The sequence below is a fragment of the Aulonocara stuartgranti genome (genome assembly GCF_965226115.1).
Source record: "Aulonocara stuartgranti genome assembly, chromosome: 13".
Classification (NCBI taxonomy): Eukaryota; Metazoa; Chordata; class Actinopteri; order Cichliformes; family Cichlidae; genus Aulonocara; species Aulonocara stuartgranti.
In genome coordinates, this window is record NC_138949.1 from 30,451,395 (window position 1) to 30,478,539 (window position 27,145).

The window sequence follows — 27,145 nt, forward strand, 5'->3', positions numbered from 1 at the left end:
AAATCTAGACTACATCAAAAGTAGATATTAGTTTATATTTATGATGCTGCTGGTTAGATTCACTCACTAAATTCCATCTTTTATACCTTTATAGTATCTGTGGGTTGGATAATCAGCCGTGCAACTCATGTTACATGTGCGTATTTCTTTTTGAATGCAGTCGACTAAATCTACAGTGAGCAGTGAATACTGGAGCAGCACAGATCAGCTGATCGCAGCCTACTAGTAAAACATCTATTGGAGTTCACTAAACAAGTTTTTTCCTGAGTGATCCTTTACCTGGGAGGGTTACCCCACCTATCGACTGATATGGTTCACATTGTATCCTCTGAGCTGCTTGATTTTACATGTTGAGCACATGTGGAAAATGAAGACAAGAAGCAAAACCTGTTTTGAGTTTAAATTATAAGATGCTATGACTGCAGTAGAGCCCACAATCTATAAGCTGCATCCCAGTATACAGCGCCAGTGTGGGCGTGCAAGTTTGGGATGTGTTGCTAAACATATCTTTGTACTAACATAATCCTTGTCGTATCATAAGCCAGTGGACAATGATGATCCTAATCCAGCTCTAAGAAGCTTTTCATAAACAGGATGCTCACATGCACTCACACACGCATGCAGAGCGATGCTTCAGCAGCAGAACTTGGAATAAAAATTCAGAATGAAAGCTTTGAAATGTGCCTTCAGAATTTGAGGTTCACAATTTTAAAATGGTGTTTTTTTTTTACTTACTCATCATGTGTCCTCACATTTCAATACTTTGAGGATGCTTTTAAGTACCTGATTATTGAAAAAATTTACCTGCTATAGCAGAAATTCAAAAGCAGCATTTATTGTTTTGGTGAAAAGTTTAACACACTATAGATACACCACTCAAATTCTTAAAGATTCAATTTAAATTAAAATCCATAGATGCCATTAAACTATGTCCTTTTTTATTTTTTTATTTTATTGTTTATTTTATTTTATTTTCACTTGCTAAACACAGGACAGACATGACTGGGGGAAAGAAAAGGGAGAAAGAAAGAGGGAAAGAAAAACAGCGAGGAAGAGGGACGGGGATAAAGGGCAAAAAACAAAAACCAACAAAACAAACAGACAAAAAATACATTTATCACTCACCTGTTGAGAAAGAAAAAAGAGAAAACAAGCAAAGAAAAAGAGAGCAACATAATAAACAACATCATCACGATGATCTATAAGATAAGATAAGATAACCTTTATTAGTCCCACACGTGGGAAATTTGTTTTGTCACAGCAGGAAGTGGACAGTGCAAAAGTTATGAGGCAAAAATTAGAATACAATAAGAATAAATACAGTACACAACTGTACAGAATAGAATAAAATACTATATACAGTAGAATAAAATAAAATAAATATACAATAAGATAAAAATAGAATACAAATACAAATACTATATACAACTGAGTAAAAATACAACGATGACAGAAAGGATTATTGCACTTAGTATTATTGCATATGTATGGATGGGAATGTAACCGTAAATACTAAATATTAAACATTATTGTGCAGCACGTAAGATCGACAGCACACAGTGTGCCTTGAGGTAGGAGCCAAAAAGGGTGTAGTTTGTGTGTGTGAGCACCCGTGTGTACACCTGTGAGCGTGAGCGCGCTTGTATTTAAAAGTTTCCTTCATGTAAATGCTCCCCACACCCTCTAGCAGATCGCTAGAGGGTGTGGGGAGCCACAGCCCCGTCCTCCAGGGCATGAAGCAGGTATGGAGGAGATCTAGGCTCCAGACATTCAGAGGCCCTCAGAACACCAGAGACCAAGGAAGACCAACAGAAGGGCAGCTGCGCCACTATCCCAGAAAGAGCTGAGGAGAGCCCCAGAGGAGGGGTTACTCAGCAGCCGCGGAGCAGAAGTAAAGGGGGGTTGCAGTGATGTGCCCGTGAGCTCTGCCGGCAGCCAGCTGTGCCAGAGTGACCGAGCCCCAGGCCGAGAGGCTGAGGGCACCCCACCCCCGAAGTGGCCCGAGCGAGCCCCAGGTTCCAGGCCCCGACAAGCAGCTACCAAGGGGTGAGCCGGTGCGTACCTGGACGCCCATCCCCAGACACAAAGGACCACCAACGTACCGAAATGAGCCAATGTTCATTTCAAGAAATCATCAGTTAGCACATCGCATGTGAAGGTCAGAGCTTTCAATCAGCATCCAGCAGCTGCTCTGTGAATGTCAGATCCATAACTAGATTCAGGGAGAACTTGAACCATGAAGATGACTTTCCATATTCTTAAGGTGATGCTTACAGTACAGATTTCAGGAGCACTTATGAAATCATAATTTTCTTGTGTTTCAAAACACGACTGAGAGATCTGTGATTTCATCAAGTCTCTACTCCCATTATCGCTTCTTTTCTGACCCACTGAGGAACATATTTTATATGATGGGATATTTGGGACATGCCAATCATTCCTGAGGGGTAATTGTTTAACCCAGTAGTGGGCAGTTCATTTTCCCGTGGGGACCACATGAGGAGCTGGCACTGTTGTGAAATACTGCACCAATAAACTTAGAGATATAAGGTAAAACTAATATTGGGCGGTATTGAGTTCAGCTAACTGGTGTAGTCCTGCAAAACGGTCCAGCTTTCTCATCCGGCCCTTCTGGACAATGAAATGCCCACCGCTGGTTTAAATGCAGCATGAGTCATTGAACAGGAGCTTTTTCCATACTTTTATTTGGCATATGTTGGAAAATGCCTGTTTGTTTTTTGTTTTCATTATCTCCCATCACACCACAAACCTTGGTGCTCAATTCTTATGAATTGCTCAGATCTCACTTTTTGTTTATCTATGCGCTTTATTCTTTAGATGTGGCCAGTATTCAGGACGCTCCTGGAACTCACGTGTCAAAACGATGCCGCGTGCGTCACACTTTTACGCAGGAGTAAATATGCAGGCGGCTAAACTCAGCATTTACGGTTTCATTTACGAGATCATGTGCAGTGAAGGGAATTTGTGAGGGGATGACAAAGAGGATGCAGATTGTGATGTGGAAAGAATCATAACAAGACATTAAGGTCAGCCAAGTGACGTTTTAGTCGCATGTAGATAAAGAAGAACAAAATCAGACGTGTCTACGATTCAGGACCACAAATGGACAGAATTGAAAAGATCATATTCAGTGTGATTGGGACCAATCACACTGTCATGAAAAAACAGATCTGGATCACATATAAATAAAACATGCATGATTTGGGCCACTCTTCCCTGCAGTGTCGACTTAGCCCTTGAAGTCTATAAAAAAAGACAGAGCAAGAAAAAGAGGGCAGGTGCGGGATTACAAACCAAAATAGCAATGTACAAATATATAAGCATTCCTCGTTTCAGCTTTTAATAAATGATTTAAAATGTTTTTCCCAGAAGGAAACATGCTTCAGTTTGAATGTACTGCACAGTTGAACATATCTACACTCATTACACAAAACAAGCTCTCTCTTAACTATCTATGACTCTGTCAGTTCTGTTTAAGACCTAATGAAGCTTTTTTTTTCCTCTTTCTCTCTCTCTCTCTGTCTGAACATGGCGATGATTCCTTGAGTGTAGAACAATCTCAGTCCAATTAGCTGCTCGCACTAGAAATTCATCCTACAGGGAAGTGGAGCTGATGCTTTCTCAGCGATGTTGACTTGTTTAGGGAAGCAGATTAAACCGATTCTCGCTTGAACATAACTTCATTTCACATACCTGAACAAATATCATGCTGAATATGGGGGAGCTCTTTTTCTTTTATTATCTTTTTTTGAATTAGTGGAAGCCAAATCGCTTGTTGGGATTCAATTAGAGACTGTACACACACAAAACAATAATGAGGTAAATCTACAGAGAGAGCGGCTTGCATAACACTGCACAGTCTGAGTGTAAAGTGTTTTATACTCTTCTGTTAACCCCCGAGTGCAGTAATAGTCACTGTTGTTGTCTTTAGTGAAGGCATGTCACTTAGTAAGGACAGCAATGTCAACATCATCATCCTTCTGGTAGACAAGGGTGTGTGGACAATTTTGTTAAACCAGACTGAGTGTAATGAGAAATTTAAGTCACTGTTCAGTGACAAAGATACTTCTGAGCCCTACAGATTACAGGGAGTGCAGAATTATTAGGCAAGTTGTATTTTTGAGGAATAATTTTATTATTGAACAACAACCATGTTCTCAATGAACCCAAAAAACTCATTAATATCAAAGCTGAATGTTTTTGGAAGTAGTTTTTAGTTTGTTTTTAGTTTTAGCTATTTTAGGGGGATATCTGTGTGTGCAGGTGACTATTACTGTGCATAATTATTAGGCAACAAAAAACAATATATACCCATTTCAATTATTTATTTTTACCAGTGAAACCAATATAACATCTCCACATTCACAAATATACATTTCTGACATTCAAAAACAAATCAGCGACCAATATAGCCACCTTTCTTTGCAAGGACACTCAAAAGCCTGCCATCCATGGATTCTGTCAGTGTTTTGATCTGTTCACCATCAACATTGCGTGCAGCAGCAACCACAGCCTCCCAGACACTGTTCAGAGAGGTGTACTGTTTTCCCTCCTCGTAAATCTCACATTTGATGATGGACCACAGGTTCTCAATGGGGTTCAGATCAGGTGAACAAGGAGGCCATGTCATTAGTTTTACTTCTTTTATACCCTTTCTTGCCAGCCACGCTGTGGAGTACTTGGACGGGTGTGATGGAGCATTGTCCTGCATGAAAATCATGTTTTTCTTGAAGGATGCAGACTTCTTCCTGTACCACTGCTTGAAGAAGGTGTCTTCCAGAAACTGGCAGTAGGACTGGGAGTTGAGCTTGACTCCATCCTCAACCCGAAAAGGCCCCACAAGCTCATCTTTGATGATACCAGCCCAAACCAGTACTCCACCTCCACCTTGCTGGCGTCTGAGTCGGACTGGAGCTCTCTGCCCTTTACCAATCCAGCCACGGGCCCATCCATCTGGCCCATCAAGACTCACTCTCATTTCATCAGTCCATAAAACCTTAGAAAAACCAGTCTTGAGATATTTCTTGGCCCAGTCTTGACGTTTCAGCTTGTGTGTCTTGTTCAGTGGTGGTCGTCTTTCAGCCTTTCTTACCTTGGCCATGTCTCTGAGTATTGCACACCTTGTGCTTTTGGGCACTCCAGTGATGTTGCAGCTCTGAAATATGGCCAAACTGGTGGCAAGTGGCATCTTGGCAGCTGCACGCTTGACTTTTCTCAGTTCATGGGCAGTTATTTTGCGCCTTGGTTTTTCCACACGCTTCTTGCGACCCTGTTGACTATTTTGAATGAAACGCTTGATTGTTCGATGATCACGCTTCAGAAGCTTTGCAATTTTGAGACTGCTGCATCCCTCTGCAAGATATCTCACTATTTGACTTTTCTGAGCCTGTCAAGTCCTTCTTTTGACCCATTTTGCCAAAGGAAAGGACGTTGCCTAACAATTATGCACACCTGATATAGGGTGTTGATGTCATTAGACCACACCCCTTCTCATTACAGAGATGCACATCACCTAATATGCTTAATTGGTAGTAGGCTTTCGAGCCTATACAGCTTGGAGTAAGACAACATGCATGAAGAGGATGATGTGGACAAAATACTCATTTGCCTAATAATTCTGCACTCCCTGTATACATAATCTAAGCTACACCAAGTCTGTGTGTCTTACTAAAAGGCTGCACCTTTTAAACCCTTTGCTAGTGTGAACAGTTGTGTTACCTACAACATCTTCCAAGTTTCTGATTTCAGTCTTCAGTCAGTTGTTAGGCAGCTCAAAACACCACATTCAGAACACTTTGGGTTTTATGGAGAAGGTGCAGAGGCAGATGAAACACTGGTCTTTCTTCACAAGAAATTACAGGATGACCTCAGCAATGGAGACACCCTGAACGTGTGTCTGCTCTCCGAACTGTTTACAGTCCACATGGGTGTCCCACAGGTTCCCCACTTTCACCTATTGTGGCTAACTTGTATCTAGAGGAAGTAGCAAAGATAGCCCTGATATCCTATTCTGGAACAGAACAGAGCTGTTGGTTCAAGTATGTGAATGAAACCTGGGTGAAAATCTAATCTCAGGAAGCACCACAATTCACAGATCACATTAACCCAGTGGACAAATACATCAGGTTCACCAGCGAGTATATGAAAGATAACAGGCTAGCATTCTGGGACTATGAAACTGCCATCAGTAAAGGGGATATTTGAAAGTTGATGTGTGTTGTAAACCAACACACCATCTCCGTAGACTCAGTTGCCAGGGAAGCACAAGAGCATCATATCAAAAGAGCCTTTAGTAAATGTCGTTATCCCGGCTGGGCATTCATCAAAGCTCGGAAGATGCCGAATGAGCCAACTGATCCAGGAAAGAAGGACAACTGCTTTCTATATGAAAACCAGTGGTGATCCCTTTGAGTATCAGAATGGCTGAAAGGATTTTTTTTTTAACACACAGCATCTCTTTCAAAGCCCCCAAACATCCATGGATTCGGTCTTCAAGCACAGACAGAGAAATATAGTGGTAGTAGATTAAGTACCCAGAGGATTGCCTTAATCAGACATTGGGGAAACAGAACAAACTGTTGCAAAGTTGTCAAATACAGAAGAGCTACTTCGTCAGGCCAGAACTTTGCGACTGTTTTATGCCTACAGGCTAGACCAGTCCTTCAGTGATGAGGAAATGCACATCCTAGATAGGGAGGGGTGCTGGTTTGAGTGGTGCAAGGCAGCCATCTGTATGAAAAGGGAATGACCATGATTTATACTACTGCAGGTAATCTAAATCATAACCGATGACATAACCGAGAACCGATCCACGTAACCTGACTGCTCCTTCTGAGAAATGTCACTAGTTGTTGGGTCCACGGAGCCCCACAGTGACTGAATGCTGTGGAAGGAGTTTGCGATTACATTGCAAGTTACAACATAGATTTCCTGCAAAAGTCTAAATCAGGCGTAAAAGTACATCTGTTACCATCTTACAGTGCTGTGATTGCAGCTATTCCCCATCTCTATGTGAACAGTAGTCATGGATCAGTAGTCATGACAGTTTGCATATTAATGATCAATAAAATGATCTCTGGGGCTGAGCGGTAGGTAAGGGTGCTAGTTTTAGGTTTAGTCGTTATGCAGCTGTACTGTTTATAAGGTCCGGGAAACTTGGAGTCAGCTGAGACTGTAGAAGTCACTTGGTTAAAATTTTTCTCCCACTGAAAAGTCCCAGAATCAACTTTCTTGCATCTGTGTGTATGTGAGTATGTAGGTAGAAAAAGAATGCAGGGCAGCAGCACTGGCACATCAAACGCAAGCTTTACGCAACATGTGCTGTCATATTGCTGCTAACTGTCCAAGAACAAACATCTCCTCTGTATAAGAAAATGATTTTCAAGTGACAAAGCTCATGTTGTCTATATTCAACAATAAATATGATAACACGTTTAAAAGCTTTAAAAGTAATGCTGCATTTTACTGGGTACATTCCACAGATGCAATATACCAGAGAACAGGAAAACAGAAAATCTCATGCAAAACCAAAGCACTGGGACATGTTAAAGAAGCATGCTTTGACAGCTATGATGTTTTCAACATGAATATGTATCTTGAATTCTGTGGGTAAAGTTTTATATATTAAATATATTAAATAAATTAAACATTATCGGGGCTGTATGATCTAGTTAGAGACCTGCTGAATGTGGTATAATTTCATTCTGTTGTTGCACTCTGTCCACTGCCTGTGCTTGCTCCTGAGGCCGTCTGCAGGACTCAAATGAGATTTACATTTTCCTTTTTCAGCTAAGTTTTCCTTTGTGATTAAAAAAACTTTGTAGTCGGAGGTACACTCATACTGCAGGGAGATGCACTGGTAAACAGACTGAGAGACCTGGTGATTATTAAAAGTTTCAAAGCTCTGTTCCTGGGGCATTTGGCCCATCATCTGCGTGTATTTGTATTTTGCTACATTTTTGACTCACTCACAAAAGACTGATTTGATTTACCTCGAATCCACGAATGCTCTCATTCCACCATCTGTGGCGTTGAGTAATCGCAAGAGAAAAATCAGGCATATTCAGTGATGTCAAAACATTTAAAAATACACATTTTGCATCCATTTCATGTCTACAGTTACATCTCAGACTGCAAATAGCAGTGATCCGTGCCAGCAGTTCAGCAGTGACTTCATAGATTAACTTATCAGCCTGAGAGAAGAAATTAATCAGTCAAATCAAACCTCCTGCAGTCTGGAGGAAAAGGAAAAGCTGCAGACACCCACTCCATGATGCATAAACACAGGTCAGGCTGAAATTACTGTCGACTCAGGAACAAAATAATGCCAGCACAAGTCTAATGGTAGTTTAATCCTGGAGAAAAACATTGTCTGTAGTTTTCTCCATCATTTCTCTTCAGCTAGCCGAGTGTCTGAAGCATTAGCATCTACTTGGTTCAAAACTGTTTTATTTTGTTTTTTTCAAACTGGGCTGAAAAAGTACCCAAAAAGAAGCGAAAAAACTCAAAGAAATTAAGGTTTTAGGAGACTTTATTTTGTAGACAAAATACTTAATACTCAGGTTAAGTATATGTGTGTGTGTGTGTGTGTGTGTGTGTGTGTGTGTGTGTTTTGCTGTGACTACAGCAGCAATCACACCTAAAAATGAAAATATGTAGGTAGACTAAAATATTTCAATGGCAAACTTAATTACAGTAAAAATTCTGATTTAATATGATGTCATTACTGAATAACTTCCATTTGCACCATGTCTGATTGTAACATTTGTAACAGACACACACTGGGCATCAGGGTTTAAGAGTGTTTTCTTCCTGCCAGCCCAGCAAGCGTATCAACAAGTACCTAACAGCGTACATCCTCACAGAGACATCCACATAAATACTCGCACTTTCCATTTAAGACGCCCAGAGTGACTCCACTACCAGGAAGACAATTAAAGCCTCTAATCAGAGCCTCTGATCAGAGCGCAGCATCTCGCTTTCCTCCCGCTCTCTACCTCGTGCTCGCGCTCCTCCAGTGTACTTTCCTGTTTCTCGCTTTCATTAGATTAGACATAGAAAAGAACATACAGACCAGGGCGCTTAAATGTATGATTCATAAAGGCTGGAACGACAACGGTGTTTCTCTGTAAACATATTGGTTGCATGTACCCAGTTAAAGTGCACCAATACATCAGACAGTTTTTATAGTAGGCTTCTTTTCTCTGAAGAACATGATTTATCTTTGAATATCTTTTTTACTCTTTCAGACAATAAGATTTCCTGGATCTCTTGTTCAGTGATGCAGTCTATGTATTTTGAATTTAGGTATGAAATATGCCTGCAGAGATGCGTTTGAAATTCAGCTTTCTTATGTTTTTTCCACTTAAGCTGCTGTTAACTCATCTTCTATGCCGGGGGTCAGCAACCTTTAACACCCAAAGAGCCATTTGGATCCGGTTTCCACACAAAAGAAAACACTGGGAGCCTCAAATACTTTTTGATATCTAAAATGAAGATAACACTGTATATATTGTTTTTTACCTTTATGCTTTTTGTGAACAACTAAGGTGTGAAATCAATGAAGTGCTACAGAGAAAATTACATTTTATTTATGTAGTTAACACATTTTGAACTCTTAAAGGAATACAGTATAACAAAAGGAAAGACACCCAGCTGAACTAAAATGATCCATGTAGCAAACAAAAACTGTTGTGAGCCGCCCCCCTTATATCGTCTTTGGGCTTTTGGAGCCTTGACCTGCTTTTAAAATATGTATTTTACCTGGTTAATGTGTGTGGCGGGGCGTGGTCTGCAGCGCCGCTGCAGGGGAGGTTGACGCACGTGAGCGGCACCCGCAATCACGCCTCGCCGCCTTAACGTCTGTGCTATCTATGCTGTTGTGTTGGTGTGTGTTGGGCTGTGAGCTGCAAAGCTCAACGGACTGTACGAAGTCACTTTCATCTTTACGCAGGACTGTAAGTTGTCATCTGTGAGGCGTGAGCGGTGTTTGTTTTTCACATAGTTCACGGTGGAGAACAGCTGCTGACATAATGTGGATCCGAAGATCCATAATTGGCCTACCTGGGGTTGAAAGCCTCGATAAATGCACGGCGTTTCGGCGGGTACACCGGCTTCCGCGAGTGTGGCGCTTATTTTGAGCGATGAAAAAATAATAGAATATAATTGTATTTTTATATTTCAATATCAAAATAATCTTTCAATTTAGAACTACAAGTTAAAAAAGAACTAACATAAATAAAATACACTTCAGCTAAATACTTCTAATTTATTTTCTCAAACCACCCGGAGCCGCACTATAAGGACTAAAGAGCCGCAGGTTGCCGACCCCTGGTCTATGCTGATGTCGGACTGTAAAATGTGTTTAATCAATGGTAAGGTCAACTCTAAGTATTCCTCATTAAACATAGCTAAATGTCACCAGGGGAAAATGAGGAAGTACCTACTGTAGGTTCACCTCTGCTTTACAACTTTTTCTCATGTTCACAGTTCACATTAAGAGAATTAGTTAATCTGTTTATTAGTATTTTTTGTGTGAGCGCTGATTAGTTAAAAAAAAAAAATGTGTCTGTTGGGAATGTTACATCAGTTACATGCTTTAAAATGACTTAAATAAATATAGTGAACAACTGTAGATGATATGTGGTATTGTTGAGGAAGGCTTCATAACAAATATGATACAAAGAAATTTGAGACTATTTTTCTCCTGGTGTACGGCTCATTGTTATTGATGCTTCTCTGTATATACTTGTTCTAAGCTGCCTGACGTATGTGTGTGCACTGCACTTATGAGACTTCAGAACTCATGCATATTCAAATTTACATACATTAAAAATGCATATAATCTTTTAAAAAATTCAGCCAGCAAGACAACGAAAAGACAAGCTAAACTCACAGATAGCTGCTTATATACAAGTGCACTTTGTTTTAACCACCACTCTGACACTGAGTGTTTTTTGCCCTTTATACACACAGATTGACTGGTTGAGCTTCATATGTCTGGATAAATAGGTTCATCCTGATTCTGAGCATGTCGGTGCAAATTTCACTAACCTCAGATAGAAAATTCATATTCTCAGGTTTATTTATTTACTTATTTTTTGTCAAAGCCACTGGCGTCTCATAGATATGCACATTGTGTCCTTTGGTTTTTCATGGCAGGTTTTAATGCAAGAATGAGATAGATTTTGCTCCCAACTTATTAAATATGATTAAAGACCCCTTGGAGGCACATTTAAACACGCAATATAAACAAATCTTTACAAAATGCATGGTTATATTGTGAAGGAGCTTATTTTAGCCAAAACCACAAACTTTTCCAGTCATTTTCAGGACCTAAACCTAAACAAACAGCCATCCTTTCAAATTCCAAATGAGTCATTCCTACTATTCGGTGCCATTTCAGTGTGATCACTCTTCATCAAAAAATACAAAATTTTGAATTATTTTAACATTTCATCTAAAAGAGGGATTTTCAACCTATAAGAAAAATGTATTGGTCCAGCTAAGGATATTATATTATAATATTTTTTAAAATCAAAGTCTTTACCCATGACGTGCCAAATGTCCACCCTGTTACAGGACATTCAATTTTCTATTAATAACTGTTTTGAATACACAGTTATAGTAATATTTACATTTTCTAAAAGCTACAATGTCCCTTTTTAAAATCTGCAAGGAAATTTCATGTTACAGTGCATAGCAATAACAGGGGTGACGGTAACAGGGGGGAGATTTTATGCTAAACTTAGCCATTACTACTAGTATGATGAACAACAAGCTAGTACATGGTGGCCACTAAGAACCATTTTTAACATGTTTATTAGCCATATTATAAAAATTACAAAAAAAAAATTGTTTCCACTATTATAAGCGTAACAGGTTGGACGTGTTATGCTTTGCCACATTACAAAATCTTGCTAAAACATTGAAAAAAGGGTTGATTAAAGAGTGGTACTTACTCGTCTTCTTCTTGAAAGTTTTCCCTCCAAAATATGTTACATCCGGGAGTGTCATGTGACTAAAAGAATAATCAGGTGATGTGTTCTATGGAATTCTTATCAGAGTAACAGGGGTGACAGTTGATTCAGGGACACAACATTTTTTAAAGATTTTAAGTATTAAACATGCATTAATAATAAAAAAAGAACATTTGATGAGGAACATTAGAAATAAGCCAATCCAGAAATGATGAAAAATCTAGATTTATTTATTTTTTTTAAGTTATATTTGTAACTGAAGTCGAGCAAGCATGACTGGGGACATAGTACTTTAGTGACTTGTGCTAAAATAAAAGTAATTTACTTTTAATGTATTTATCCTGTGTATATATCAATGTGTTCTATGGTAGAGGGGGGTTAAACATACAAGAAAATGGTTTAGAAATAAGCATTAGACAAGTTTTACACTAAATATACCATATTATGTCATTAGGACTCAAATGGCACCGAATAGTAAGAATGACCCAAATGCAAAATATCTGCCTAGAAAATGGTAGCACTTTTCAGAATTGGCTGTAATTGAATGTTTCATCTTTGCAACAGCAGTATTTGATACTCTGAGGTGGGTGAGAAGGAACATGTGATTTAGCTGTGACTAGCTGTGTGAAACTGTTCTGTTGACCTCAACTTCACAATCAGCTGTTGTACTGGCTCAGTTGTTTCATCCTTTTTTAACCATTTAAACCTTGAAAAAGTTGGCAGAAAATTATATATTTTTTGAAAATTATGTTTATTAAAGCTTCTGACAAATTTAATACAAGAAAAAATTTTATATTAATTTGACTATATGAGTTTTAATTTGTATTATATTTGCAACGTCCCTTTTTTTTTTAGCTTTTTTTTGCAGTTTATTGCTTAACAATGTATTGTGCAATTTATTTAGAATTTTCAGTTGAAAGAATAAATCACACTGATGATGCAGAAGGTTCAAAAACTAACTCATGTCTTAAATATGATATACTCGGTATTACAGGGTTCAAATGTTACTCTAGTAAGCTCTAGTAAGGTGCAAAGGCAGTCTTTCTCTTTCTGCTCAGTTGTTGAACAATCAAACTAGAGAACAGTCTTCACTGTTTCTCGTGCTTGGCTGTAATGGGATGGGGCCCTTCTCTGTCTGAGTGATTGGCTCAGTAATGTAGGCAGAGTGCTGTGGTGGCAGAGTAATTGGCTGTGATTTAAAAACCCTCGGATGGCTTAAGTGGGAATGCAGTTTGGCAAATTAATGGTTCTTAATCGAACATGTGTGAATGGTTTAATATGGTGGAAAAAGACTCCTCGGAGGGCTCTAACGGAGAGCGGCGAGGCCATGGAGCTGTATTCCTCCCATAAACCGAAAAACAACTGACGGTTACAATATAGACGAGCGTACGATATTAATAACACAATGACACATGCTACAAAGTTTTTGAGTTCACTTTCCTTTTTCAACTTTAAATTATAGTTTGTCAACTCTAAAAGCCTAAAAATTAAGTTTAGTTTAGCATAGCAACATGTTCCATGTTAGTGTAGCCACGGCCAGACGAGAGGGTCTCTTCAGAGCGTGAAAGTGGAGCTGTTTCTCTTTGATTACCTGAGAAGGTAAATATTGTTGTGCAGTGGAGAGAGAAATGGGCGAGAGATAGAAACTCCTCGAGTTATGACCCTCTCTGTTCGCAGTGTCTCTGTTCTGCTTGACGAAAGATGCCAGGAAATTAGAATAGCTGGGATGGGAGCACCGGATGGGGTTGATCAATAGATTTAACACGCTTGCGAACACCTATCTGATGTTTATATTGGGATATCGGGATAACATGAGCTACTCAGTCTGCTTCATTGGTCCCGTCTTTGCAAGTAGCTTAGCCTGGAGCAAGTTATTTCATCCTAAGCCTCTTCTCTTCATCTATATTCATCTATATCCAAGGTACAACACCATTGCGCTGATGTCCTCTAGCAAAATTAAATTCCAATGTGACTGGACACGAGTTATCATATTTTACATGATAATTATCCATATTTCCACATATTTTTTAGCTGCTTCCTAAACAGGCTCTTAGAGTAAAGGATGTTTATCGGGGGTAAAAAAAAAGAAGAAAGCAGATCACGTGACCATAAATGCTCACAAGCACCCACTATTTACCAACAGGAAATGCCAATGCTTTGTTTCACCAATCCAACACCTTAACAGGACACTGAAGGGGAGGATTGTGCTTCAGTGACTGGTGAGTCAAAGTATTGTGTAGCTGCCTTTGTAATGCTAAATAGGACCACCAAGTGTGCACCCTTGGTTGCACTAAAGACATGCAGAGTAATAACAGTGCTTCTAACTTTCTTAGTGAACACAGAAATGAGCAGGGAGCTGTGTGCGTGCGTGCGTGCGTGCGTGCGTGCGTGCGTGCGTGCGTGCGTGTGTGTGTGTGTGTGTGCGTGTGTGTGTGTGCGTGTACTTCTGCATCCCTATCTACTGCCCACAGTCACTGAGGGAGCCACTCAATCCTGCTGTTGCTTTCAGCTGCTGTTACCACTGAGAAAAATTGCTAAAATATTTTTTCTGTTTGAATTTTGAATTCTATATCAGTAAATTAGAAATGTCCAATGGGATTTTTGAGGAAGAAGTGTGTGCAGAGCATAAGTGAGCATCCCACAACCATCTAAATGTGGTTAGCTGTACTACACACCAAAAAAAACTGTCATTTCATTACTTGCGCTACATGTTAATTAATTGTGAACCACAACTTTCAAGAAGTCCTGATTAAAATTAATAATTATAGAATAATTGAAATTTATTAGCACAAAGCAACAAGAATAAGTGATTTAAAAAAACTGACTTCAATCCAGGAACAACAATATAAACACATCTGCAAACAAACCAACTCTATACAAGATGGCCATACTGGCTGTAGCTGTGTAGGTAGAGCAGGTCACCTACTGACCGGAAGGTTGGTAGTTCGATCGTAGTCTGCTCCAGTTTGCATGCCAAGTATCCTTGGGCAAGATACTAACCCATGTTGCTCTACGATGCATCCACCGGAGTATGAATGCGTATTGATGTTAGTTAAAAAGCACTTAGAAACAATAGAAAAAAGTGCTTGTGCGAATGGGTGTGTAAAGCAAGTTGTGTAAAGCACTTTGAGTGCTCAAGATAGAGTAGAAAAGCACTATACAGGAACCAGTCCATTTATTATTTCTAAGCATTTGACAATGCAACGTGCTAACCTCATCCATAAACACATTAAGCATGTTAATGTTAAGCTAGCAGAGTGCGGTGCTGAAGTGGATGGTATGCTAACACCAACTTTAGCACAGGTGACCAGGTTTATTTCTACCAACTTTCATAGGATCGCTGTCAACAGAAAGGCTTCTTTGAACTGCTCTGTTAGCTGATTTTTCACAACTTGGTTGTCAACTCAACCTATCCCAGCTGGCATAGGTGCGGAAATGTGAGCACATGAAGAGTTTGGGAACGGGAATTACAAAGACGGCGTATGATGATCACAAAATTAATGGAATGTAGTAGTGATAGTAGTATTAGCAGTAGTGATTTAGCAGTGTAACAAATAAGTAAATAAGTAATCCAGTGCATTACTTTAAAAAAAGAGCAAATGTTAGTGTGAATTTTTCGTGACTTTTTTTGAACAACAAATCCTAAACTAACTAAAAACAGAACATAAGTTCTCAAAATACATACTGTACCATATGTCCACCTTTGCTGTCTTTGTTTGCCATAAGAGAAAGTGTTGTGTGTTTTTGTCTCTCACTCCTTCTAGAGCATCCCACCTTGTGTGTATTTACTTGCCAGTGTGTCTCATCTGCCTGCATGTGGAGACGAAGAGTAGATAAAGAGTGTAACTCTGCAGACTAGTGGAAAAGTCTCCAGGGGCGAAAAGCCACTACAATCAACCAAACGGAGATGCCATTAACCCCCCACAGGGACACAGGCCCAAGTGTGTGTGCGTGCATGTCTGAGAGTGTGTGTTTTCTGATCAAGTTTAGCTGCCCTCGTCGCTTTTTACATCATTACTTCATAAGAGAACATTGTGATTCTTCTGTGGTTGGGTTTTCATTTGTATGTCTGAGCATCTGTTTGTGTGCATGTATCCATGCATGTGTGTCAAAGTATTTGAGGGTACTTTCTGACAAACGCGCTTTTAATCAAACACTTGAGTTTCTTCTTTCTTTAATTATGTGCGACCTAATGATGCATAGGGCTTTGTTGTCTTCATTAAAACACAAACGCTCGTTCTGCTCTTCACTTTCCCCCTCTCTTTCCTCACGCTCACTCTGCCCCTGAAGTTAAACTATTTAAACTTTTTACCAGACGTTTAATAGAGAGAAGAGTAAGAAAAATAAGATGACGGAAAGAAAATTAATTTTGCTGTCCAGTGAAATTCTGACAGTTTCACATTTAATCTGCTGCAAAGGAAGTTTATTTTTTCACAACTTGTAATAAAATTATTTTCATGTAAATGCTTTGAGCAGTGGTGAGAGAAGAAATTATTAAATTCAAGGAAAAGTAAACTTTTACCCTGTCTTCCTGAAAAGTAATCAGGTATTCGCAGTTCAAAAAAAATTGTATTAATAGATAGTATAAGAAAACTTAAGAGTTTCTGCTACATAGTCTAAGGAGCTTGGAAAGAAAAGCATCTGGACTTCTTTAAGTTGCTTGAAGAAGTTTCACCTCTCACCCGGGAAGCTTCCTCAGTTCTTTGGTCAAATTGTGGAGAGTCCCAGATTTAAGACCTGTGGGAGTTTCCCCCCAAGAGGCACAATGGGACCCCCTAATGATCCTCTATCTAATCACACGAGCCAAGGTGTGAAGTCCCCTGTGGGGACACTCCCACAGGGCTTAAACAGGTGAAACGTCTTCAAGCAACTTAAAGCAGTCCAGACGCTTTTCTTTCCAAGCTCCTTAGACTATGATGGCATGGATGACTGAGAACCTTCACAGACTTTCTGCTACATACACACGAGTAAAAACTGTGGCTGGATTCCACTAATAGAGTCTACTATTGCAAAGAGATGCATCAGATTGCTGCTCTGCTTTTACTCCAGTGTCTGATCCATTTGTTTTTTTTAAAACTTTGGAACAGTTCATATTTAATGCTCTAGGAAAAGAAACTGATTTAGGAGATGCCAGTAACCTCACTCCCACTTTATGTCGCTCAGTCCTCATTGGCTTCTGACCACTTTAACAGCACATCTGAAGGTATGGCCCAAACTAGGCAGTCTTGGATCCGTGCACTATTATGAATGTGCAAAAGTCACGGCATCAATCTAAAGATGACTTCTGCCATCGACTTTACAAAAACTTACCTGCAGAATCAGTGACATCTAACTAAAACTAGATTAATTAATGATTTTTTAAGATTTGTTATAATGAGATTGTATCAGCCTTTCTTTTATATATTAATAATATTGATGATAATAATAATAATAATAATAATAATGCTTTTAATGTTTTTTATTCACAGCAATTTCAACTTTTGAATTACATTCCTGTATTTGTTTCTTCTTTTACATTTGACTTAGTTTTATCTATTTTGGCAGATTTTTTTTCCTTTTGGTTTGATGTTGAACAAAGAAGCAGTGACATAATAATACATTACAGGAGGCGACGGGTGTATTTGCTGACATGCTGATATTCTATTAACTCATTTCATGTAAGATAAAAGTGTTCGATGGTCTCTAAATGTTAGAAAGTAGGTAAAAACTAAACTCCACAGTTTATTTTCACCTAAAACCTTTCTTTTTGAAATCTTGTGAATCTGTCTAAGATAATGACACTGACTGGACTCCAACAGTCATATTAACAGTTCAGGTCGACCCATAAAGACAAACCCTGACCTGGACTACAGTTTTAAGGAGGAGGGTAAACGAAACGGGCAGAGTAGAATTACAGGACGGAGAGCATGGAGGTGATATGAGGAAATAGTTGTGAGAGGACAGGGACAAAAATACAGAGTAGTTGTGTGAAAGAGAGAGAGAGGCATAGCCGAGGCTACCTGCCTGTGTGATTAATGAGACGGTGGAGAAGCTTGAGCGTCTACATGAAAGTGACTTCAGGAGAAAGTTTTTATTAGGTGTCAATACAGCCCAGGTAGTTTTTAAATACTTTAAAATTGAAAAAAGCAGTTTCCCATCTCTGTAATGATTTGATTTTTTATTTTATTTTTGCTTGTTGTTGGTATCGGTGCCTTTTAAAATGGGTTAAAAGAAGCAAACATCAACAGAGTCAACGTTGTCAAAATGTGTGCTGTTTTTAGTTGTAGTAATGTGTCAGATTTGAGATATGAATATTTAAATATATATATTTAAATATATTTTTTCTCATTCTTAAGCATTTAATTGTTTTGGTCTAGAAGAGAACCTAAGATGGTTTTCTTAGAGTCTCACTTAACATGCCGGATATCAGTTACACAAGCGTAGAAACTGTTACACTGTTACAATCCCTGTTACAGGGACCACCACCTTAATACATCATGTGTCACTATATTTAAAAAAATAAATTTAAAGCATGTATCCTACAGCTGATGGTACATGCAAAGATAACAGATTATTCTCATTTAATTTGTGTGCACAGAGAAATACGATGGAGGAATTTAGTCACTTAAAGCCTCGTACAGTCACACAGCTGCCCTGGCATTTTTCTAAGAAAAATGTGCATTACTCAACCAGTTGCCAAGTAGTTGCTAGAAGTTGCCAGCTGTCACAAAACAGGTACAAGGTGCTCCTCCTGTGCAGTAAAACTTATGAACAGTGCAACTCTTACTTTGATGGTAAATGGTCTCTGTTTCCAGTCTTTTAGTTTCACCATCACTAAGTAGGTACCATCTGTTTCCAAACAAGTCTTCATTCAAATTATGGGCATATTGTGGCTACCAATCACGAGGAAGTTTTTGGTACAGCATCCTCTTCGAGCCTGATTCCACCTCCAATCACTCACCATACCCTCAAAAAGACAGTTTCCTCTAGGAACTGCTGATTTTCAGGAGGTCACCAACCAATCTCTCAGCCCTAATTACAGCACCCTGAATTCTTATTATCTATTTGATTTAGGGCTATATTGCTAAAATTAAGTATTCCAAATGTAATTTATTGAGTGAGTAAAATGTAAGAGTCACTTGAGGTAAATCAGAAATACTTGAAAAAATGTAAATACGAGATGATAAAGATTATACTTTTGATTCAAATCTAAAGTTTTGGGTGTTAAAGATAATAAGAGGTTGCAAATTAAAGTGACATCATTATTTACATATGCCCTTGTAGATTCTTACTTTTAGCTCTTTGTATGGGTTTAGCTCCAAAATCAACAACTCTCTACCATCAGTTGTCACCCTGTCTGGTAACACCATAAAGGAAAAAGAAAAGATGTTGTTCATAGCTGCGACATTCCAGCAGCTTTAACAAAGCAGCAGTAATTGACATTACTCAGAGGACTGTCCCTTTCCAAAAACAAAACAGTCAGCCCACACGTCCCTGATACATATTTTCCTTTCCTCATGAGGACTCTCTTCTCGTCTCCTCTTTTATCTTCCTCTGCCCCTCTTTCTGCGATGTGACCGGTTTGTTAAAAAGTGACCGCCTCTCATTAAACAACACTAATGCAACTTTTAATGAAGCTGCCGTTAGGAATTACTGGGCAGTAACACATTTGCTTTCACATCCACAGAAACACTCACACTATGTGAGGGAAAACAGTCTCATTAGTTTGATAGTTATTGTCGTGGTTACTGCGAGCATCGTTACTGTGGACACAATCTGACATCATTAAGCGTTGGAGGCCAGCCCTTTAGTTATGAAGTCAGCAAAGATTTCACATTCTCAAAGTTTGAAATCCCTGCAAGGTTATATTTACAGTGAACAGAAATAATGGAAATCGGACACTTCCTGAAAGGTAGTGTCCAATTTTAAAGCGTTCTACCAGTATATTTATGTTGTATCGAGTGTATTAGCAAGTTCACAGTTTCCACTTGGTGGCTCTAATAGCTTAAACAGACAGATATTTTTGCTGCGTTGTTTTATGTGCAAATCAGTGAGTGTGTATCAGCATGTCCATGTTAGCTTGTCTGTGAAATTGCTGAAGAAATGCTCATTGCTGATTAAATCACTGATGCATGATTTGAGAGTTCAGTGATGAGGAGGCTGACAAGAAGCATTCTCCCTGATTTGTTTTATACAGTTTTGAAGTTGAATTTTTTTTCTTCTTCTTTTGTTAAATCAAGCATCATAGAGTGAAAACACTGTGCCGATGAGTACACCAGAGCAAGTAGAGAGCAGGTTCTTAGTAGAGATCAACCCCCCACTGTTTTGGTCAAGTAAAACCACATAGCTACATATGCATGTGGGTTACTGAAGGCTTTACTTCCTCATGCGTAAATACAGTCCTCTCAACTAAACATTTATATTAGCCTTTTGTTCCTGCTGGCAGGCCTGTAAGTGTTCCCGAGGCAATATTTACCAATGCCTTAAATCTGCGTTCTCTTTAATGGCCAGCATGGATGATTACTCTAGCTGTAAAAAGATGAAACCTGGAAAAGATGAAAAATAACCCCCAGTTCCTTTACTCTGTGACCTCCTTAAATACTTTTTCCTGATGACTAAATGGGCTTATTGTAGGACAAAGTGAATATAACACAAAGGTCATTTTGTGAATTTTGGTCATTATTAGAATCAAAGAGGAAGACTGCTCAGATTATGCTCATTGGCTGCTCTCATGAGGATGCTCTCATAAAGCAATCACCATTACCAGCCAGGAAGTATGTTAAGTTTGCAAAGTATGCAAATACAAACTCTCTATAGCTCAAACGTGCCACACACAATCTATAGCTGGCTGCCATTTAAAGGGTATTTTCTTCAAGTATCTTTAGGAAAAATCCACTGAAACACCTGCTTTCACAGTTTATGCAGGTAAAGTTCAAAGGTAACTCCAACTGATACGCAGCTGCATGTAAACGCACCGACTGCCCCATGCCTCAGAGGTACGGCAGCACTGCATCATGGTTGGCTAGCTGGCAGGAAGCCTGAGCAGCAGCAGCTGTTGGTGCCACTCTGCAGATGTAAATAACGGTCCAAGATCATGAGCCCACACTCACAGCTTATACACAAACACACTCAGAGAAAAACACCTCCCATAGCACCTTGGGAAATTCTCCTGCACTTGCGTGCCATCTGTTAGCGTACATGGATGAGATGGAGAGGAGGAGAACAGGTGGGAAGGGATCCCATTCAGCGCAGGTGGTAGGTTAGTCAGACATAAAGGGAATGAAGTTGGGAAAGAGAAAATAAAAAGGACTTTATATACAGTCGGCGTACTCACGAAAACAACTCATTTTACAGGTTTGAAACAAAGAAAAGAACAGACTTTGACAAATTAGGACATAATGTCTCAATTCTTATTATTATTTTTTTTAATAACCAGCAACATAACTGGGGTTGCTGTGGTCGATCAGAACATCTGCTAATTGTAAGGTCAGGGGTTCAATTACTGGCTCCTCCAGTTTGTTGTGTGTGTGTGTGTGTGTGTGTGTTAGTGTTTTTGGGACAGGGTCCTGAACCGGAGCGTTCATCAGGGAACACAATAAGCTATAAACAAAGTAATATATAGTCTTGACCTTTGACTCTGTTGCTTAATTTCAATACTCCTCCGAATGTGATATTACTAAAATCACAAGCAACCTGGTGACACAGTCACCGAGTACTGGAAGTGTCTTGCAAACATGGCACAAATAAGTCAAGAAAAACCCTTGAATGCAGCACACAACTTTACCGTTTACTGACATCAATCTTGGACAGCAGCGTGTTATTCTCACTTTTTTCCCCCTTTTCTGTCCAGATTGATAGTTTTGCTTTCGTTTCTTCACTCATCAAACTTCTAAACACAGACACCTATAATGACACCAAGGGAAGGTGGGGCCCTCGGTACTAACCACTGAGAGCTCATATCTCACCCACCAGGTTCCTCTGCTGTGTTATGGAAATCCCTGCTAATTTCATTAACTTTGTGCTTTTTATTTGTAACCTTATGAATCTCTTGACACAGTATTCAGGAGTCTTTGTTCTGGTATTTGTTACACTGCAATAGACACCTTCTTGTTAACATGATAACTCAAGAATGAAACACACTTACACCACAGGTGCTCCATATGGAGATGATCTAATTAGATGTTAGCGCACCTTGTTGCATATATTTTCATTTTAATGAGAGAAAACTAGCTTCCCAGAAAATGCTGTAACTTCTTAACAGTTTACAATTCAAACTGACACCAGACGTTAAGAGTACGCAAAAAGTCAAACATATTATTGTTGGGGAAAAGTTGATAATTGCTAATTAATGAGCTAATTGGCTGAATTAGGATAAACTTTTTAGTGAACATGATAACTCTACAATACAGGAACTTTGCACTTAAACACTGCAGGGAATCCACATGAAGTAGATGATCTGATTAGATGCCTCTCGGCATAAATTTGCATCGTAATGAGTTCAGTTTGATTTGTTTAAAAGTATTCGTGGCAAACTTCTAGTACGTGTTCTGTTGTCACAGAATTAATGATGGGACATAAGGCAGCCAAAGTGCCTTTTGCATTACTTTCTCAGATTTCGGTGACCTTGCGAAAATCGAAACACAGCTCTGCCAGTGTTAAAAAGCAACATAGGTTTAATCAGCCAAAAATATGCAGTCAACTTAAAAACAAGGAAAAAGATCATAATAATATGTAGCTCCTATTTGCTTTGCAAACATATACTAAACCTACTTACTTTAGCTGTGCCCTGACCCAGATATGCTTTCATCTCTTATGCTGCCCTTTTCTGCTTCTGTAGAACACTTCCAAACTTTATTAGTATTAAAAATCAGGATAATAAGAGCTCCAGTCAGCGCTCCAAAACCCTGTTATTTCATTTTGAATCCTTTCCTCTCTGTGAGCATGCATTCTTCAAAAAGGGATTTTCTTTTTTTTTTTTTGTAAATGATGAATATCTTGTTTTCAGAGAAGGGCTCATTCATTTCCACCTCCTGTCATCAGACTGAGTCAGGAACAGACTCTGATATGTGCCTTCCAACAATCTGGTCCCCTGCTGTCTATTCATCTCTAGTAATTTCCTCACCTCACTAAGTTCATAATTATAACTCTGCACAGCCATTATTAGGGCTTCAAAACAAACAACAGAGCCCCTGCAGCTGAGAAGCCAGCCATGACAGCCTAAATACTCTTCCTTTCCTTTTATTAGCTAGCTTATTAACATTTTAGCCATCAGGGCTTTCAAGATCCAGGCTGCCACACAGAAATGATGAAATGTAATATCCAGCAGATTATTCAAAGTAAGTTTGACATTATTATTATTATTATGGTGTGTGTGAAGACGTTGATGGCAAAATGAGATATTCAGCTTTTAAAAGTTTGACATTCACTTTGAAGATAATCAAAGTAAAAGGAGTAACACCTTTATGGACTAAGATATGTATGATAATGTTTTCTTTTTTCTTTTTTTTGACCAAATATTGACTTTCAAGCTCATTAAAATCGTACACACTCATCTGATATACTGTATTTAGATTGTACGTTTGCATAAGTTTCAATAAATCAATGCAGCTGATTCCCAATTTCCAGGCAAAATATAAAGAAATAAAGAGTGGCTCGAGAAAGTTGCACAGTCCTTTATCTTTATTCAGCTCTTTTTTTACAAATAAGTATGGTCCAGTTTTCCCAACAGTGCATGAACTGATTTCGCTATGAGCTAAAGTAAAACAGAACATTTCCCTGTGAAAAACAGTATAAAAGCATGAACAACTGTCAAGATACTAAAATACAACAAATCAAAAGATAAAACGTTAGCCGGTCATGTCAAGAAAGGCGTTAATAAAATTGAATAATACTTGAAAGACAGAAATATAAATAAACACACTAGAACTTTTTAAGTTTATACTTATGTTTGGACAAATGCACATGTGCAAGCTTCAGATACACAGATATCTGAGTGATGGTTTTGGTAAGATTCAGGGCGGATCTCTGTACTAAAGCTATGAAAGCATGGTGACGTCGCAAAGTCTCTTTTAGGCCCACATTTTGTCACATACAGGTTCTCACACCCTGTACGAGGGCACAACAATAGGCCACCCACACATTACTGCCCTGACTTCACATTCCAGTATCGTAACCTGTGAGACTACAGAGTAAATAGAGTGATATTTTTCAACTTTTTGTATCAGTTAAATCTACTGCAAAAAACAAAAATGCTAAAGTGTGTTTTGGTTTTAGATATATATATCAGTTGGACACAGTTGGTTTCCGTCACATCCTAAGATGGGGAAACATCTGAAGTCCAGACAAATTTGAACACCTTCAACCAAATAAATAAAGAGAGAGAGGGGCAAAAAGATGATATAGACCAGGGGTCGGCAACCCTAGGCATGGGTTAACTGATGGCACGACCATAGCTGGACTGGCCATCGGGCATACCGGGCATTTGCTCGGTGGCCCGATGATTTTTTATTTTTTTTTGTAACGGTATAAACAGTGAAAGGTGGTGGATTGGCCAGATGCTGGTCGGTGTGTAAAAATAACTCAGTTGTTTGGTGGTGGCTATGGCGGAGCTTCCACAGATTCAGTAAAATTAACAAGTGGTGGAGGCCAGCAGGTGGATGAGGGAGAGGGGAGGCAGGAGGAGGAGAGACCCGAGGCGACCGCCGGTCCGAGTGTCAGGTGAACTGAACTTCAGGTACGAAGTTATGACTGCAGTCTACCTGGGTCAGATATAAACCAAGTTGTGCTGACTTTTTACAGTCAGTTACAATAACTCGTACTGCGTACTGGCTAGCATGACAGAGTTTCTATACAGCTGAGTGGGTGCTATGATGTTACTGATAGTGAACTTTATTTAATTCATAAGGTTAGTTAGTAGAGTTGTCAACCGTCCCGTAAAAAGACGGAGTCGTCCCGCATTCAGAGAAATTATTACGCGTTTCGTGTTGAGCTGAGAAGGGACGCAGTTTGTCTAGGATGAAAAAAGACACAAAGGTGGATTTATTCTGTCGTTACGCTGAACAGCTGCCTCTTCTTCTCTCATTCTCTCCCCTCCCTCTCCTGTTGCTACTTTAATTATGAAACTGATCAATGATCAGCTGATCGGCTTTTCTCTCTTGTTTGCACCAGAAAGAGGAAACCAGCGGTTGTCGCGCTAAACAACAGCAGCACGTTTAAGCTTGATCAGCTGTTGTTAGAATTTATTTAATATTACTTTCTAGTATCAGCTGATGTTTGCTGGAGCCACAGCTGTAAAGCTGCTGGTCATGATGTCGGTTTGGTTATGTGGTGAGATGGAAACATGAAGATGAAACCAGGAGATGTCCTTACTGAATCATCAGAGCTGAACAGGTGATGGAGAAACAGGTTTACCTTTTAGGTGACATGAATGAGTTGAAAGGAAGTTATGAACTGTTTCTGAGAGACAAATAACACCAGGATCCTTTCTGTGTAGCTGACAGCTGGTAACTGTGCAGGGGCGGGTCTAGCAAAGTGTTGCCAGGGGGGCAGGTAGGGCATTAACAGGGAAAGGGGGGCAAAAAGAAATACTTTCTTATTCTCATTTAAAATGTCTGGCTGTTATTAAATAATTATCTGAAGCTTACAACCAAAGTTTTTATCTGATATAAAATGTATAGAAATCATACATATACCAACAAGACTGTACATCACTGTCACAACAGCATTTGTTTTCATTCAAAGGCTTTATGGCTTTAATACCCGGTGGGCCGGTCTCTAGGCAAAATGCCCGGGCTGTTTGTTTTTTTTTTTGTCCCAGTCCAGCCCTGGACTGGGACATCCCAGAGGAACCATCTCACGACACGCAGTGAAGTAATCTGAGAAAGTGCATCAAAAAATAAATGGCCGCGCCACCAGTGCAAATCGCAAATTAGCTCGCATAGACACTGTCACGACCCGATCCGTACCGGAAACCCGATCGGTACCCCGCATGCGCGAAAGGTTTCTACTTCCGGTCGTAGCGTTTTACGATAGTTATGGGTCAGAGTATCTGTTAAGATGTTAAGAATAACAAGTATATCTTAAAATGTTTGCAATAATGAAGCATTTCAGTGCAATGTAGACAAAAACGAAAAATAAAAAGAAAGTTACGGATCAGGACTCTCCGATCCTTACTGCGCATGTGTAGAGTCTGACCGTACAAATCGGGTCTACCGATCCGTACCGCGCATGTGCAGATGTTTTCTTCTTCTTCTGTTCATTTAATGGCAGTTTACTCCCCAGTGTACGAGGATACCGCCACCTGCTGACCGAGCGAATAAACCCTATTATAAACTGAATTAACGTGTGTTAAATTTGATTTAGCGATAGTCGAGTGTGTTTATGCTTGTCTGTGAGGAGAGGATTGTTGGAATAGTGATGATGATGTCCGCTATCACTGTGAATTGTCATTAAACACTTAATCTGGCTGATGAATCTACACGTGAGATATTACAAAGTCTGCATTATTAACTCTGTAATTAGGCGCCATTCTTCTTATTTTACGGCGCTGTTGCTCAATCGGGGGACGCTCTCTGTTGAGGAGAAAAGCATGAATTTCTTTGTGTACGGATTATCCATTGTTTAAATGTCCCGGTAGTCGAAAAGGAGGCAGAGCTGTTGAGAAATGCTAGGAGCTAACTGGGCGCTAACCGTATCATTCAAATATATTGAATGTCGCAATGTTGGCAAAGAGAGGAAGTGACGTAAGATTTGCGCATGTGGGGTACCGATCGGGTTTCCGGTACGGATCGGGTAGTGACAGACATATTAGTTGTGCCTCTTCTTAATGACGGTGTCTTAGCTAACAACCCCAAATACCAGATTCAACTTGTAACTGGCTAAAAATAACTTAACCGGTGAGAGGGACGTTGTTAGCTTTCCACATTCCGACACTTCAAAAGCTTCAGGAGCTTTCCGCTCAGCACAGCACCAGCACCACGGAGATACACGGATACATCCATAGACTCGAGACACAATGGATTTTTGGGACTTTCAGGTGTATGGACCAATGTTTTATTTTCTGATCAAACCAGAAATCTTTAATAAGCAGCTGGATTTGTCTCGCATTAACTGACTGAGTTAATGCCAGTTAATGCAACATCGAAGCAGCTGGAATCCACAGCTGTGTG

At 39.4% G+C, this 27,145-nt stretch overlaps 1 protein-coding gene across 3 annotated transcripts in view; it reads left to right on the forward strand.

Annotated features, from left to right (window-relative positions):
- The window catches only part of atrnl1a (attractin-like 1a), a 332,702-nt gene that overhangs the window by 222,821 nt on the left and 82,736 nt on the right, over positions 1-27,145 (forward strand). The gene's annotated exons all lie outside the window — the stretch shown is intronic.